This window comes from Cervus elaphus, chromosome 9 (assembly GCF_910594005.1).
Source record: "Cervus elaphus chromosome 9, mCerEla1.1, whole genome shotgun sequence".
NCBI classification, from domain to species: domain Eukaryota; kingdom Metazoa; phylum Chordata; class Mammalia; order Artiodactyla; family Cervidae; genus Cervus; species Cervus elaphus.
The window spans coordinates 57,329,116-57,346,589 of NC_057823.1; the positions used below are offsets into that span (position 1 = coordinate 57,329,116).

At 38.9% G+C, this 17,474-nt stretch overlaps 1 pseudogene; it reads right to left on the reverse strand.

Moving 5' to 3' along the window:
• Nucleotides 1–1,019: 1,019 nt before the first annotated feature.
• Nucleotides 1,020–16,733, reverse strand: LOC122700803 (annotated as a pseudogene).
• Nucleotides 16,734–17,474: the final 741 nt, after the last annotated feature.

The following is a 17,474-nucleotide window of genomic DNA, read 5'->3' on the forward strand; positions in this document are numbered from 1 at the left end:
TAGCTGTTGTGGGCAGTTTGGGGTAAGTTCAGTTTCAGATAGTTCCTTGTTCCAGCTTGTACTTGTTCTCAAGATATATAGGCCCCCTCCAATGCTTAGTCAATGTCAACTACAGGGTTTTCATCTATTGCACCTGTCATTTCCAGAGCAGCTCCCTCTTTGTTTATTTTGGCTTCCTCTGTTTGCAAGTCTCTTCAGTGCCTAATTTCCAGCCTTACACAAGGGGGCAAAGGTGATCACTTATTTAGGCTCCTTTGTTCAGTTGTGTTGTGGGGAGGGAGGGACACTGCAAATAAATATTGCTGGCATGTGTGGGGAGTGCTCACAGTGTATGGACCATACTGGGTTTGCCCTCGCTCAAGGAGGCATGTACTTCCTGGGGTCTACATGGCTCAGGCTCCAGGGTCCTCTGCAGGGGCACTGTCCAAAGTGGACCCTGGGTTTTGTGCACTTCCCAGGTCTAAGCTGCTCAGATTCTCGGGTATTCCACAAGAGCACAAACTTGGCTGGGCATGCGCTTTGTACCCTTGCCAGATCTGAGCAGCTCAGGTGACCAGGTGCTTGGTGAATGCACTGTCTCAGGTGGGCAGTGCGTCTTAATCACCTCCCTGGTCCCAGCCACTTGGTTTCCCGGGTGCACCGCAAGAGCACCGTCTCAGGTGTGACATGTGTCTCCTCTGGGGAGCTGATTTCAGGCTGCGACCCTCCTGGCAGATGACAGCTGTCCAGGATCCCAGGAAGATGTGTTTGGCAACTGGGAGCCTGCTCACGATTTGGTGGAGGATGCTGGTCTCTGGGGCAGAGACTGGAGTAGCCCCTTGCCTTTCGGCTCTGGCCTTTGCATGCCTGCCTCTGCCTCTGGCAGGGTGGGGGGAGGAGCCTGTACACTGCTGGCTAGCTCTCCTTTGGTATTCATGCAGTCCTTTGTTCTGTGAGCAGGTCAGGCTGAGTGTTAGAGTTTTTCGTGGGAAAGTTCTCTTTTTTCCCTCTCTGGCAATCCCACAGTTTGGGTTGCTATCTCACGTTAGCGCCCTCAGATTGTCCACAGGGCATTCAGGCCCAGTCCTCACCCTAAGCACTGATCGTGCAGCCTGCATCTCCCTGTCCAGCCCCTGCTCACTGGTGGCGAAAGCGAGCGTCTGGGCTACTTCTCCCTTGGCAGCTGCATTTAGGCACGTATTCTGTGGGGTTTTTGTTTTTGGTTTGTTTTTTCTTTTTTTTTCCTGATTATGTTGCCCTCTGAGATTCCAAAACTCCCTACAGACCCACATATGAGAGGGTTTCCTACTGTTTGGAAACTTCTCCTCTTTCATGACTCTCTCCCCAGAATGGGTCTCTGTCCCTAAATCTTTTGTCTCTTTTTGTCTTTTGTATTTTGTCCTACCTCCTTTCGAACAGGACGGGCTGCCTTTCTGGGTGCCTGGTGTCCTCTGCCAGCGTTCAGAAGTTGTTTTGTGGAAGTTGCTCAGCATTCAAATGATATTTTGATGAATTTTGGGGGGAGAAAGTGGTCTCCCCAACCTATTCCTCTGCCATCGTGGGCCACCCCAAGATATCATTTCTTAATTTTCATATTTACAAAGGTCCAAAAGTTCCAAAACACACTCTTATAGAAGATGCTGGGTGGTAATTCCCTCTCTTTCATCCACTGAAGCTCAGTCACATTTAACTCCAGTCTACGAATTCAAAATGTGCCTAAAAACCAAAATCTTTTGGCTTAGTATCTTCAAAAGTAATGGTAAAAAAGTCAAGATCTCAACTAGACCTTAATTAATAAATTGGTTATATCTGAGTGTTAAATTTTAAAATGCTTCCCCTTCTATCTTGTTGTTATTCAGTTGCTGAGTTGTTTTCGACTCTCTGCAACCCCATGGACTGCAGAACGCCAGGCTTCCCTGTCCTTTACTATCTCCCAGAGTTTGCTCAAACTCATGTCCATTGAGTCGATGATTCATCATTTAATATGTTAGTGTGTTGGATTCATTTAATAATACAGTTTTTTTTATTTTGCTTGCAAAATTCCTCTGTATTTCGTAAAAGAGATTAAAGCCACTGAATTTGTGAATGTTAATATGGCTCTTTAATTAGTAACATAATTTGTATAACTAAACTCACAAACTGAACTTTATTTAAAGTGAAATGTGAAAAGCCATACTGATAGATATTGAAACCTAGCCACGTTCAGTATGATGTCATTTTATTAATCACAAAAGCTCTATTATGTGGATTCTCTTTTCAAATTCTATTTTTAAACTAAAGAAAAAAAAGATTGGTTAGGTAATGTTTCCAATGACTGGCTCCTCCTAAGTGGAAAAGCCAGCCCCAGCCCAACACCTTTCTGAAATTAGTAAAGATATACATGTACTGAGTATTTACTATTTGCTCAGCACAGAGATAAGATGCTTTGTGTGGACTAACATGTAGTTATCACTAAGATAACTCAATAAAAGTGACATTATTATCCTAGTTTTAAATTCTTACAACCCAAAACTCAGAGATTAACTAGCTTGTCTAATCTTATGTGCCTGATAAGAAACAGTGGAGATTTGAAATTGGACAGTTTAGTTGAAACAGTCCCTGCTTTCTTTTTTAAAAATTTTATTGAAGTATAGTTAATTTAAAATGTGTTAAATTTTACTGTATAGCAGAGTGACTCGATTATACATATATATTTTCTTTTTCATTTAAGTTTCCATTATGATTTGTCACAGGATACTGAATATGGTTCCCTATGCTATACAGTAAGACCTTGTTGTTTATCTATCTCTCTCTATATATATATATTTTTTTTCTGTAGAAAAAAATTTATATAGATAAGCAGCAGGTCCTATATAATAGTTTATATAGGCTAATCCCAAACTCCCAGGACTTTTCTCCCCCATTCTCCCTCCCCCTTAGCAACCAGAAATCTGTTGTCTATGTCTATGAGTCTGTTTCTGTTTCATAGACATGTTCATTTGTTTTGCATTTTAGATGCTACATGTAAGTGATATCATATAGTATTCATCTTTTTCTTTCTGACTTACTTCCCTTGGTATGATCATCTTTAGGTCCAACCATGTTGCTGCAGATGGCGTTATTTCATTCCTATTAATGGCTGAGTAATAGTCCATTATATAAATAGACAACATCTTCTTTATCCATTTATTCTTTCATGAATATTTTGGTTAGTTCCATGTCTTGACTCTTGTAAATAGTGCTGCAATGGACAATAGGATGAATGTGTCTTTTTGAATTATGGTTTTCTCTAGATACATGCCCAGGAGTGGGATTACTAGAGCTTGTGGTAGTTCTATTTCTAGTTTTTTAAGAAACCTCCATACTGTTTTCCATAGTGTTTTTATCAATTTACATTCCCACCAACAGTAGGAGGGTTCCCTTTTTTCCATATCCTTTCCAGTGTTTGTTATTTGTAAGATTTCTTGATGATGTCCATTCTGACTGGTGTGAAGTGATATCTCACTGTTGTTTTTGATTTGCATTTCTCTAAAAATTAACCAGTGAAGTTGCTCAGTCATGTCCAACTCTTTGCAACCCCATAGACTATAGCCTACCAGGCTCCTCCATACATGGAATTTTCCAGGGAAGAGTACTGGAGTGGGTTGCCATTTCCTTCTCCAGGGGATCTTCCTGACCCAGGGATCGAACCCACATCTCCTGCATTGCAGGCAGACACTTTACCAGCTGAACCACCAGGGAAGTCCCAATAATTAACAATGTTGTACACCTTCTCATGTAACTTTTGAGCAGATAGCTGAAAGGCAACCCACATTTAAAGCCCTGTGAGAGAAGGCTGAGCCAGCAGCATCTCTGGGCCCTCTCATGAAAATTGGTTCCCCATGATGAATAAAATAGGAAGGAAGAATGGAGGGAGGGAGGGAGAAAATAGAGAGAGAGGGAGGAGAAGGGAAAGAAGAGTTCCCAAACCAAATGGATCCTACCTAGTTCTGACATTTATATTCTCAGTAACAATTTCACCCTATATTAATTCTCCACAGTAGTCATTTCAAACAATTCATACAAAAAGTTGGGTAGAGAAAACTGTCTTTTCATATGTATAGACCTGGAAACAGACTTTTCCTTTATAATCTTGTGTAAGTAATTTAACCTTTTCAAATCTTGACTTTTTTTCACTTTTAGAAAAATTAGACCTTTTCAAAACAAAAGTCTCAGATAATTTACTCTGAAATCTTCTCTCAGTTCAGTTCAGTCGCTCAGTCATGTCTGACTCTTTGTAACCCCATGGACTGCAGCACGCCAGGCCTCCCTGCCCATCACCAACTCCTGGAGTTTACCCAAACTCATGTCCATTGAGTCAGTGATGCCATCCAACCGTCTCATCCTCTGTCATCCCCTTCTCTTCCTGCCCTCAATCTTTCCCACATCAAGTTCTTTTCAAATGAGCCAGCTCTTTGCATCAGGTGGCCAAAATATCGGAGTTTCAGCTTCAACATCAGTCCTTCCAATGAGCACTCAGGATTGCCTTATAAATGACAAGTGTTTTAGAAATATTGAATTATAAATGAGTAATTTAATGTTCATGATAAAATAACATATTCATTATGCTTTCTTTGTGATGTAATGCTAATTCTTTGTAAAAGGGAGATGAAGAGTTTCAGTAATTAATGAAGTGCTATTCGTCAAATAGTTTTCCTTATGTATATATTGAAGAGTAGTATAGAATGAGGAGCAGGCAAGGGGTACTAAAGAGGAATAAACAAGATTCTGAGTGTACTTTTTTTTTTTTTAACCATAATCCACTTAGACACTTCCCTCCTTGTCAACTAATAGGCTTTTGATGAGACTGTTTTAGATCTATCTAGAGATACATTATAAATTTTAATTTGCTCTATTTATTTAATGAAAGTTATTGAGACTAATCCTCATTTTCTTGCAAGTGTAAGAAAAATGATTTCCATTTAATTAAAATTAATGACCTTCACACTGACAAAGATTTTTTAGTTCAGTGAATGAGATTTAAGATGGTGCAAAAGGGGAACCTGGCATAAATGAAACAAATTGGAAGACGCCTTCTTGGGCACATATGATGACAATTTCCTTTGCAACACTTAATTCCCTCATTTCCAAAATCAGTGAGGAGAAATTGCAGGGTGCTTACAGAGTGTGGGACTCTTCGTAGCAAGTGACATTGCTTTGGTTTTAGTCTTATGTCTCATCCATGCCTAAATACTGTCTTTGACTTAATTTGAAATTTTTTTTCTTGATATGAATGAGTGAAAGTGGCGTGAACATGGAATTTAAATTCCGTAAAAGTCACTCTTAATGTTGTATCATTTTGTGCACAGTCAAGTTTTGGATATTAATCGGAAAATTAAATTAAAGGTTTTAACATAAAATCAGATTAGGTAAGCAGCAAAATATATTTTGTTGTGCATGCCTGTTGAGGATACTCCTCATGTAAAAGCCTCCCTACCATCCTTTAAGCTGCATGTGTAATTTATTAGAAAAGCAAAAGTAAAATCCCCTCCATACTAAATTATAGAATTTATGTTTTCTTAAAGTAAGTGGACATTGTAAGACTTTTTTAACAGCTGAGATTCAAGGACAAATCCATTTAAGACTCTTTTTCAATCTAAAAGTCAAATTTCACCTAGCAGATATTGTGAAAATTGAAGGGCGAAACCTGGGTTTCTTCCTAAATGAAATGAAAGCAACCTAGGTTTCTTCCTAAAACCACAGATTGTCTAGCTTGCAGACTGTTCCTCAGTCAACAGTTCTTGTTCAAGTCCAGTGTGGTAATTTTCTTTGCTGTCTCTGGAAAGGAGAGGCTGGGGGAAATATTCACAACTTACTTGGTGCGCCCTTAGGTGCTTTGAAAATAAGAAAAAATGTCGAGTTGTCCCTGGAATGCAGGGAGAATGGTTAGAAATGGTCTGTTGAAGAAATATTATACCTTTTAAATCATGAAATATGGCTTTAAGTGGACTGTCTGTGGCAATCACCTGGGATGAGTAGATGATTTATGGCTCCAGAGGGTAGAAAGAAGAAAAGGACAGTTTCTGTTCTGACTCGTCTATCAGTAATAGTATTGAAGAGTCATTCTTTGGAACAGGCAGTGGCATTTGACCAGAACAGCGAAGGATAGAGTAGCCAAAGACGGACTGGATTTGTTCACAATGAAAGGCAAGGAAGAATTTTGTTTAAAATAATTTGCTTTCAAAATGACAATCAGAGATAATGCTTCCTTGGGGGCTGTGCTGAACGTAATCAAATGCCAGCCAGCATTTAGCAAGCTCTGCAATGGGGCCTGACAAGCCAGCAAGAATATCCAGTCTTGTTTTGATCTTCCAGGATTCATCCGGCTTTGCAGCTGTTCTTTCTCAGAAGTGCTTAAACAGGAAGAGAATAATTCATTTACCCTGAGTGCTTAAAGTCAGGTTCAAAGAGCAACAGCAGAAAGGCCAAGGGCTGGGCCCAGAGGTTGGTAGATCATCCCATTCTGCCCCAGATGCCTTTTTCTGAGCTCTGCTGGCCAGGTGGCCAGAATGGAAGTGGAAGAAAATAATACCCCTGGGTGTGCCCAGAATGTACATGAAATAGTTCAGAGTTACACTGTTCCTAATCCTGCCTTTATTCTAAAAATATATAAAAAACATTATATAATCAGTTAATATACTTCAGAATATAAGAAACATGTAGTCATTTCATCAGGGGGGAAAAAAAAGCACTTTACTCAATGTCTACTAAGTGCTAGGCAATGTGCTAGGCATTGAGGACATGAAAATAAACATGTAAAGTCCTATCCCTTGATAAGCTTAGTTTAGTAAGATAGTCAAGGTATCACACAATTATATCCATGTATGTATAAATAAACACAAAATATGATATGGCTTCTAAACCAGAAAGTAGAGAGTGCAATGATTGATTATAGTGGGGATATGTGAGCTAGCTGAGGGAATGTCATTTTTAAAAAAATATCTTTTTATTTCATGTTGGAGTACAACCAATTAGCAATGCTGTGATAGTTTCAGGGGTACCGCAGAACAACTGAGCCCTACATATACATGTATCCATTCTCCCCCACGGTTCCCTCCCATCCAGGCTGCCACATTGCGTTGAGCAGTGTTCCGTGTGCTATACCATAGGTTCTTGTTGGTTATTCATTTTAAATATAGCACTGTGTAGATGTCAGTCTCAAACTCCCTCACTAACTCTTCCCCTCCTCCCCCTCAACCATGAGTCTGTGAATCTGTTTATGTTTTGTAAATGAGTTCATTTGTATAATTTTTTTTTCTATTCTGTGTATAAAGGATATCATACAGTATTTCTCCCTTTCTGTCTTACTTCACTCAGTATGACAATCTCGAAGTCCATCCATGTTGCTGCAAATGGCATTATTTCATTCTTTTTAATGGATGAATAATATTTCATTGTATATATGTACCACAGGACTTCCCTGAAAGCTCAGTGGGTTAAGAATCTGCCTCCAATGCAGGAGACATGGGAGAGGCAGGTTCAATCCCTGGTTGAGAAGGAAGTGGCAACTCACTCTAGTATTCTTGCCTGGGAAATCCTAGGGACAGAGAAGCCTGGTGGGATATAGTCCAAAGGATAGGAAAGAGTTGGACACAACTAGGCAACTAAGCATGCACACACAACTTCTTCTGTATCCATTCCTCTGTCAATGGACATTTAAGTTGCTTCCATGTCTTGGCTATTGTAAACAGTGCTGCAGTGAACATTGGAGTGCATGTATGTTTTTAAATTCTGGTTTTCTCTTTGAAATATATCATTGTATGAGTTTAAGATGTACAATGTGATATATATATATATATATGTATATATACACACGCACACACATATATAGATGTATTTACCATAATAAAGTTAGTTACATCTGTAATCTCACAGTGTTACCTTGTATGTGTTTGTGTGTGTGTGTATGTGTGTGTGTGTTTAGAACTTTTAGGATCTACTCTCTTCTAGGAATAAGTGTTTCTTTGGTAATTATGTGTGCTGCTACTGTTTCATACTCATCCATTAAGCAATTTCTGTGACCAGAGGATTGCCACAGGATAATTGCTTTAAAGAATGATATCAATTCCATTAAAAACCCATGCTGAGAACAGGAAAAGACTAGGCTTCTATGAAAGTGGTACTCTTGGGGAGATAAATGTTGGAGAAGCAATCAAAAAATGTCGGTTTCACTTCTCCTCGACGTTGCTTTTTATAGTTTGCCGAGAACAAATTTAACCCTTTTACCTATTAAGTAGAAGATTAGATTTGGGGTGTGTGTGTGTGTGTGTGTGTGTGTGTGTGTGTTTATTCTGAGAAAATAAAGAGCTTCCCAGGTGGCACTAGTGGTAAAGAACCTGCCTGCCAATGCAGGAGACATAAAAGAGGTGGGTTCAATACCTAGATCCCCTGGAGAAGGGCAGGGAAACCCACTCCAATATTTTTGCCTGGAGAATTCCATGGACAGAGGAGTCTGGCGGACTGCAGTCCACGGGATTGCAGAGTCAGACACGACTGAAGTGACAGTAGGCATGCATGAGGAGATAAAGTACAGCAGAGATGCTGTGTGGGGTAAAAGTCATTCCGCGACTTTCTAGTCTGTAATTTGAACTGCCTCAAATATTCTCTTTCTCTCTCCTTGCTGGATTGTCCGTAGTATTTAGGGACATGTGACCCACATGAAGGCAGCCCAGAAAGGACATCAGAAGTTAGGATGACATATTGGTCTACTCCCGTACCCTCGTCAAGACTCCAAAAATCCCTTTGTATCACTCAGGCTAGCTAAAGAATGCCCCAGTCAAAATGACCCCCAACCTTTTTAACATTGGATGGTCTGAGTAAGCAATTAAGTCAGAGATTTGGCTAGCATGATTGAAAACCTGATTTCTGGCTCTCCTGAGTGGCACCACCAGGCCTGGGAATATTTTGGGAGATTCAGGGAGGAGAGATAACCCTAAGGATCAGTAATTTCTAAGACAATAACTTTATCTTGTTTCTTATCTCCTTTGGGAAAGTTTGTCTCTTAGGGACATGCTTAAGGGCTATGAACCAAGACTCCTCTGGTTAGAAAATCCAGTAACTAAAACAAAGGGAAAAGTGAATATATTGAGCTTGAATAATTTGCCTTAATCCTGTCTTCTATTAATTCCTGATACAGTATCCACTTGTGTTCCCCAAGTATGCCTATACACAGGAGGGAGCACACAGTTTTTTGCATTAGCTGTTTGGAACAGAATACAATATTCTGAATTTATGTCTTCATAGAAATATTTTCCCTCCTTAAAGATATCATTTTTAACTCTAATTCCAGCTAATCATTCAATGACAATATCAATTTCTCCTTTCTCTTGAATCCTATTAGTAATAGTGAATCTCTCCTTATAGATTAAACAATAGACAGAAGAAAGATTTAAAGTTCAAACTCTGCAGTTAAACTGACTGTGGTTCTAATCTTTTTTACCAGCTTACAGACTCACACCCATGGGCACATTACTTAATGTTCCTGAGCTTTTTCATCCAAATGTGGAAATAATAGTAAGTTCCTCACCAAAGAACTGCAGTGACAGTTTAAAGAGATTTTTGCTGAGTTTATAGTAAATGCTCAAAATATGTTAGCTATTTTTAATAGTGAATTTTGTATCCTCACGGTGAAGCAAGGATAGGGCTTCCTTAGTGGCTCAGATGGTAAAGAATCTACCTGCAAAGCAGGAGACCCATGTTCAATCCCTGGGTCAGGAAGATCCCCTGGAGAAGGGAATAGCTATCCGCTCCAGTATTCTTGCCTAGGGAATCCCTTGAACAGACGAGGCTGGCAGGCTCCAGTTCATGGGGTCGTAAAGAGTTGGATATACTGAACTACTAAATGTTCACTTTCATTTTCATTAAAAATAGGACCAGCACAATAAATGTGTCCTGGATTGTGCAGATCCAAGTAAGGGACCCTGTAGGTACAGAGATATTTGAAATAGTGTGGAAGAAAAGCATCAAGATGCAACTAAGCCTCTGCACTTAAACAATGTGTTTTATCTAAAGAAGATGTGTCCCTAGGGAAGCCTCCACATATTCAACTCTTCATGGTGAAGTGTCTTCACTTCTCTCTGCTCCCCTGCCTAGCTCCCTCTCTTCATCTGCAGTAGTTTCCTTGAATTCTCATGAGATCTGGGTGTTTGCCTTTTCTGTACACATTTGCTCGCTTTTCTTTGAACACGGCCCATTCTCTTCTGCTTGTCTCCATTTATTTGACAGAAGAATCCATAGAACTTTGCAGTTCAACTGTGATATCTTTCTAATATTTTATTTTTATCATCAGTTAGTAGAATAAAGAATGGTTATTGTGGATTTCACAACCTTTATTCTCTAATTTCTAGAAAGAAAGCAACCAGGAAATAATAGAAAATTTCCTTGGACTCACCCTGCGGCTCAGAATCCACTCAGAATCCACACTGGCTACATGCTTTTGTATTCCCTCCTCTTGGGGGATGAGGAGCTTTATTAGCCATTGTCAGTTGCCTTATCCTATTCAGCAAACTAGCAGTTTTATAAGTTAACACATGGAATTCTAAAGGAGAGAGGGAGAGGAAGAGAGCAAGAGAGATCCAACAAACTCCTATTTCTGCATTTCTTCTGCTCTGGAAGCTTATTTTATTTGGATTTCAATTGCACCAGAGTTCATTTTTAATTGCTTTGTTGAATAGAGTCCATATTTTTTCATGGTCCAGTTGATAAATCTTCACAGTATGTTAGGTTTTGCAAAGTTGTAAATGGCTAATTTATTTTACATTCATTTTTCTGCCAGGGTTGAAAGGACATATCTGAGTCTTGACATGAACTTTTAGCACCTTTTCAGCTATAGCATTTATTCTCCTCAATGATGTTGTCTCCGTCAGAAAGCTCATGAATCGTATAAGGTAGACGGCATTTGGTAGTTGAGTGTATCCTCCATTTAGGTAGTGCATGCAGGCGTACACCTCCCCAGCCATCTCTCAGAACAAAAGAGCTTCCCTCAGCTGCCAAGAATACTGATGACTAACAGCAAATAGTAGAATCCCTCTCTGGGTGATGCTCTCAGCCAAAGAGTCGCTTCAAAGCCCAATGACAAGCCCCTCTCTAGGGTCTGGATGCACCCTACCCTGATCAATATAGGGTTATGAAACCTGGGCCCCTTGCCTTAAAGGGAACCACATGGAAGGGTCATCCCACTTCTTCCCATTTCTGTGGAGTTGACTCAGGCCTTTCTTGGGACTCAATCATAGGTAAATCCTCTCTCTTTCCAACCTTATTTCTATCTCTTCCTCAAATGTGTTTATCTTGAGAGCATTTCTCAAAGAACTGCTGTAGGGTTTTTTGTTTGATTGTTTGGGCACACCACTCAGTTTGTAGGATCTCAGTTCCCCAACCAGGGATTGAACCCAAGGGCACAGCAGTGAAAGCCTGGAATCCTAACCACTAGGCTACCAGGGAACTCCCAAAGAACTGCTGTTTTCATAGAGATTTTATTATGATTTAGGTATGATAAGGCCAACAGTCAGGAATTGATTGTCAATAGGAAGATAGTTTGTTACCTACAGGCTTAGTATTGGCTGTCTTGTGATAATTTCAGTGGGTTCTGGGTCATAGAGGCTGCCCTTAATTGCCTGGTACCTGACCCTGGTAGTTAGGACAAGTAGCTGGAGGTATGGGTTCTGGATTGTTAGGTTTGTATGTTTTACTGTCTTTAGAAACTGGGTAACCCTTCCAGCGTTGGCAAGGGCAGAGATATCAAAGCATTAAAATACAGAAAATAAAAGATGCTATATACAACATGCTATAAAAATCTTCACGTCAGGGTCTGTGTCCCCAGGGGCCAGATCAAATTCTGTCTCAACATCCACAGTTCATAGTGTTTTAGACTCACAGTTCTCCAAATATTGTAGTGGTAAATCTTCAACAGCTGATTTTCCAAAGGAAAAAAGAAAATCCCTGATCTATAACATTTGCCATTTTCCATGATGTAATGCTCCCATCATAGCTGATTTCAAGCTGTAAACATGAGGTCACTGAAAGTGAAGTTGGGAAGAATGCACACACATCAGTATACCACTGCCTCCTGCTTAAGGAGAATAAAGTCATTTTTGTAAAGTGTATTTGCCAACTAGAGTATAGCCAAATGCTACATAACTAGAATTCAAACAGTGAGCATGCCCTGCTAGGCCCTTTCCAAACATTTCCCACATGTTACTGGTTTGTAATCTGATTTTCTCTGGATTTCCACAGAATAGGAAATGGAATTAGACTGGCAATAATAATCTGTACTCCAATAGTCTTGTCAATACTTCTTTAGGATCCTTAGCAGAAAATTGCAGTTTCCTTAAATATTTTTAGATACTCTATGTGGTGAATTAGAGCTGCTTAAGAACATCGGCTCTTAGAGGATAATGTCAGTAAAATGGGAGAATGAGTAAGTCTTGGAGTTTCCTTCTACCCATAAACATGCTGATTCAACAACCATTCAGAGAAAAATTCCCTTGGTGGGAAATCCAGAAGCTAGTTGAGAGGTTCCTACACCTTGGGAAAGTATAAAATCAGACCCATTGAAACCAGATGAGAAATTTTAGACACCTTCTTGCCAAATCCCTACCTCTGGTATAGTGGCAACTGATCAGAGGGAAACACTGCATCTCATAGCTTCTCACTGGAGAAGAAAAGAGTTGGGCTATAGTCCATTACTTCCACTTTTCCAGGAGATCTTGAAGGACTAGCTTGTGTTTTGACGGTCATGTAACCCTTAGGGGACCTGGGATGCTCTACCTGCAAGAACGGGAACAGAGATGGTGATTTGGGCTAGCACTCTGCATAAACTCTCTATCTGGCTTAGCACAGAGTAAGGGCATGCAAAACCCCAACTCACAGCTTTTCCCTGGGAAGGGAAGAGAGTTGGACCACATGGCAAATGCACCAATTTTTAGAGGAGCTGCTCAAGGACTGGCTTTTGTCTTGTTTGTCTCAGTGTACTAAAAGAACCAAACATAGTCCAGCCACTGGAAGGTTGGTAAGAACAGAGACGGTGGTTTGATGCAGCATGTAGCTCCTTACTGCAGCCCTTCTAGCGCAGAACAAATAAGTGAGAGGCCTCAGTTCCTGGCTTCTCCCTGGAGAGGGAAAGAATAGGCAAGAACATCCAGTGGTCCAACTTTCCTGGGGACTGCCTGTCTCTGGTCTAACTTGTTTCAGTGCTCTTCCAGGATCTCACATACTCTTAATGCCTGGAGGCTATTAAGAATGAAGAGGTGTGAGCAAGGCCCTTCTCCCCTGAAACACGGAGGAGAATCCCCCCTTGCTTGTTCCTATCTTCTGATGGGTTTCTGTCCATCCTTGTCATTCATTGACTTGTGGATACATCACCCCAATTCTCTGCATCACATGCTCTTTGTATGTCTTCACATTGTCTTCCCTCTGTGCCTTCCTGTCTGTGTGTCCACATTTCTACTTTTTATAAAGATACCATACTTGATTAGAGCCCACTGTAATGACCTTATTTTAATGATTACCTCTGAAAAGACCTTATTTCCAAATAAGGTCACATTCTGAGTTACTGAGTGTTAGGACTTTCAATGTGTCTATTCTTATAGGGCAAAATTTTATCTATAGCAATCAAAATAATCACTAATTATGCAAAATACTTATAACAAACAAAAAATATGAAAGAACCTAAACCAAACTGCATTTTAGTCAAGTTGTTTGAAACTAGTGAAGAAAGAAAATCTTCATATCATCTGATGCAAATAGACATGTTATATCCAGAAGAACAAAGATAAGTTTTTTTGTATTTCCTTTTAAAATTTTTATTTACTTATTTATTTATAATTGGGGTATAGCTGCTTTACAATGCTGTGCTAGTTTCTGCAGTGCTAAAAAAAATAGAATAAGCTAAAAGTATACATACATACCTCCTACCCACCGGGGCCATCACAGAGCACCAAGCTGAGCTCCCTGTGCTATCCAGCAGGTTCTCACGAGCTATCTGTTTTACATGTGGCAGTGCCCATACGTCATGCTTGGGTTCTGTTGGGCTTCTTGTATCTGTGGGTATACAGTTTTTTATCAACTCTGCAAGATTTTCAGCTATTTTTTCTAATGTATTTTTCTTTTTTTACTCTCTTCTCTGTGGAGACTAATTCTAAATATTTATGTACAAAGGCACATGAAGTTGTCCCACTGCTCACTGATGCTTTTTATTTTTTCCAGTACTTTTTCTCTATTTTATTTAAAATAATTCCTATTGCTATATCTTCAAGCTCACTAATCTTTTTTTTAATTTAATATCCAGTTTAATTTTTTAAAACCTTAATGAAAAATATAACAGGATCACAACATTTAAAATAAGTACACTTACTAATCATTTCAGTAATTCATTGTAGTCATATTGACTATAGAATATGAAAAATAAATTCAGAAGTTCAATTATTTTAAAACACACTGCTTTTACTGTTGTCAAATTTTACATTTATGTATATAATCTATAGTGGAAGCAGAATTTCTCTCTAAAAAACATTATCTCTTTAAACTCTTGGCATATTAGAGCCATAAGCAATTTCTGTCATATAAAAATTGCATTTCAAATTTGATGTCTCAGTGGTAGGATATCACAGCCAGCATATATAATCACTATGTAGTGACTTGGCTTTCTAGTCACAGCCATTATTTTCTTTAATGTAGAAATATTAACATATATTCTACAGGAGGCATCGAGGTTAGTAATTCTGTTGGATATGTCCTGACATAATTTTCAAACTGTACAATGACCCAGTTTTGTTATGGCCATATTTTATTTGCTGGCTAATGGCGAAAGGCAGTAATTTAGTTTCATTATTTTCTTAAAAGTTTGTATTCCTAAAAATCATGGAAAAGTTGGAAAGATTGCTAAAACATTGAAACTTTAAATATATCTTATAAAATCTTGCTTATACAAAAATGTAAGCTGAATATAAACATGAAACAGTCATGATAATTTTATGCAAGTCTATTTTATGGTCTTCAGTTATATACAGAAGTTTTTCAGCTCTGTTACTTGTAAAAAGATCAATACTGGATTGAATTACTATTTATTGGCAAAGGCCAAAAAACTTACTTTAGTATTAATCTTTTACATGATTAAATGTGGAATTTCCTAATTTGAGATCACCTAAACATTGAAGGAAAATGAAAGGGCAATATATTCATAAACTAAGGAATAATTTCACTGCAATGTATCATAAAACACAGAGAAACCACACAGATCTATGCATGTATACATGTGTCTGTATCCATACACATATATATCAGTCTTAAAGCCTAATTAGATGCTAATTCCATACTGAGCTTTGCATTTTTTCTTACTCCACCAAATGAATAGCTTTTTGTTGTCATCTCATTCTTGAAGACTGAGTATGGAGAAAATCTTGACCTCATTCTTCAGGGTATCCTTTACTTTTTTTTTAAATGCAACAAAATGCACTGCTGGTGTCCTTTGCAAAGATAATCAGCCCTTACTGGGTCATTTGTTGGAATCAGTAACTGGATCCTTAGAAACATTAATCCCAAGGCCAAGTAATTAAAACTGACTATACTTGAAAGAAAAGTTCAAGTATTTTACCTTGCTATTTTCTGTAGCAAAGCTCTCACCAAAACCAAAGAAAGCATTTTCAATACTCCATTTTTTTTTTTCTGGTTTTTTTTTTTTTTTCACCTTCCTTTATTTCACCTTCCACAGTCTCTTTTAAGCTACTATATTTTTACCATCCCATTGGCCCTGATGCTGGGAAAGATTGAGGGCGGGGAGAGAAGGGGGTGACAGAGGATGAGATGGTTGGATGGCATCACTGACCCAATGGACATGAGTTTGAGCAAACTCCGGGAGATAGTGAGGGTCAGAAAAGCATGGTGTGCTGTAGTTCATGGGGTTGCAAAGAGCTGGACATGACTTAGTGACTGAACAACAACAAAACAACAGATTGACTAATTCTAAGATGAGGTTGGAAGCAACCTACAGCTCTTTGAGTTCTCAGTAGTGGAACTTCCTACCTAAAATATCCTAGTCTTTAGTACCAGGGTCAAGAAGATTTCAAGAACCAGTTATGATCATTAGTGGTGCTGCTGCGCACTTCGGTACAGTTAAAAGTCTTAGATTCTTAACCACTATTGTCCTTCACACGTTATAAATGTTATAGCTATTGCAGACCACAGATCTAGATACTGATAAAAACTCTATTTCTCTATGTTCAAAGGCATCCTTTTATGATCTTCACCTCAAGCTGTTACGGTACTGTGTTCTACCACTAGAACAGAATAGCCTGGAACGGGATCTTTTGTTCTATGATATTTTTAATTAAAGCAATTCCTGCTACTCTGTCTATTCCTTTGACATTAACCAAGTGAGCAGAAGCTCCAGTGCCAGCAGTCCTTTAAAAAGAGACTCCTCTGTAGCCAAAGTCACATAACTCATATACCATACCTTCTAGATTATCAGAAGTTTACAGTAAATATTTGGCCCAAATTTTCTTCTGCTCTCTAGCATTTGTAGCCACTGTGATTGGATTTTAGGACTGAATAAGAATCATTTCAATCTAGTTCTTTAGCCAGTAACACTCTGAATCTGTGTTTTCTCCTGTGAAGAGAACACTTCCTCTAAGAAAAACAGAGTCTGCAGGAATAGTTTTTACTTCTATTGGAAGATATCCATCATATTTCTCAATAAAGTAGTTCCATCCCTTTTCATTAAAGACATCATCTAGAAAGTTCATCCCTCTTTTACTCTGCAATGTCTATTCTACTGTTCATCCTACCTAGTGAATTTTTTATTTAAGACCTTAATTTTCATCTTTATAACTTTGATTTATAAGTCAAACTCCGGGCAATAGTGAAGGACAGGGAAGCTTGGTATGCTGCAGTCCATGAGATCACAAAGAGTTTGACACAACTGAATCACTGAACAACAACAACAAAGTTTGATTTGGGTCTCTTTTATATTTCCCTTGCTTCTACTTAGCATACCCAGTCTTTCTTCCAGTGTGCTAACTATGTGGAACGTCTAGAGTGCTGGTAACGTTCTGTTTATTAACTTGGGTGGGGGATACCTGGTGTTTACATTATTTTGTAGATGTTACACTTATGCTTTACATACAGGTATATAGTATTCCAAAATTAAAATTAGGTGATCCAAGAAATCATATTAGCTCTGCATGTAAAACATCCAAAATCCAACCATATCCCACCAACTTCACCACTGCTACCCTAATCCATGCCTCCATCATTCATAGACTTGTTAATAGCAACACCCATCCCACTGGACTTCCTTCTTCTGCCCTGTTCTGCTCTAGTCTACTTTCAGCTCAATGGCTAATGTCTTTCTTTTAAAATAAAAGTTCAGTGATATCACCTTCTGCTCAAATTCCTGTGGCTTTCCATCTCACTCAGAGTCAAAGACTTTTTCTTACGGTTTATAAAACCTTACATGATTGGGCATGCTCTTATCTGACTCCTTT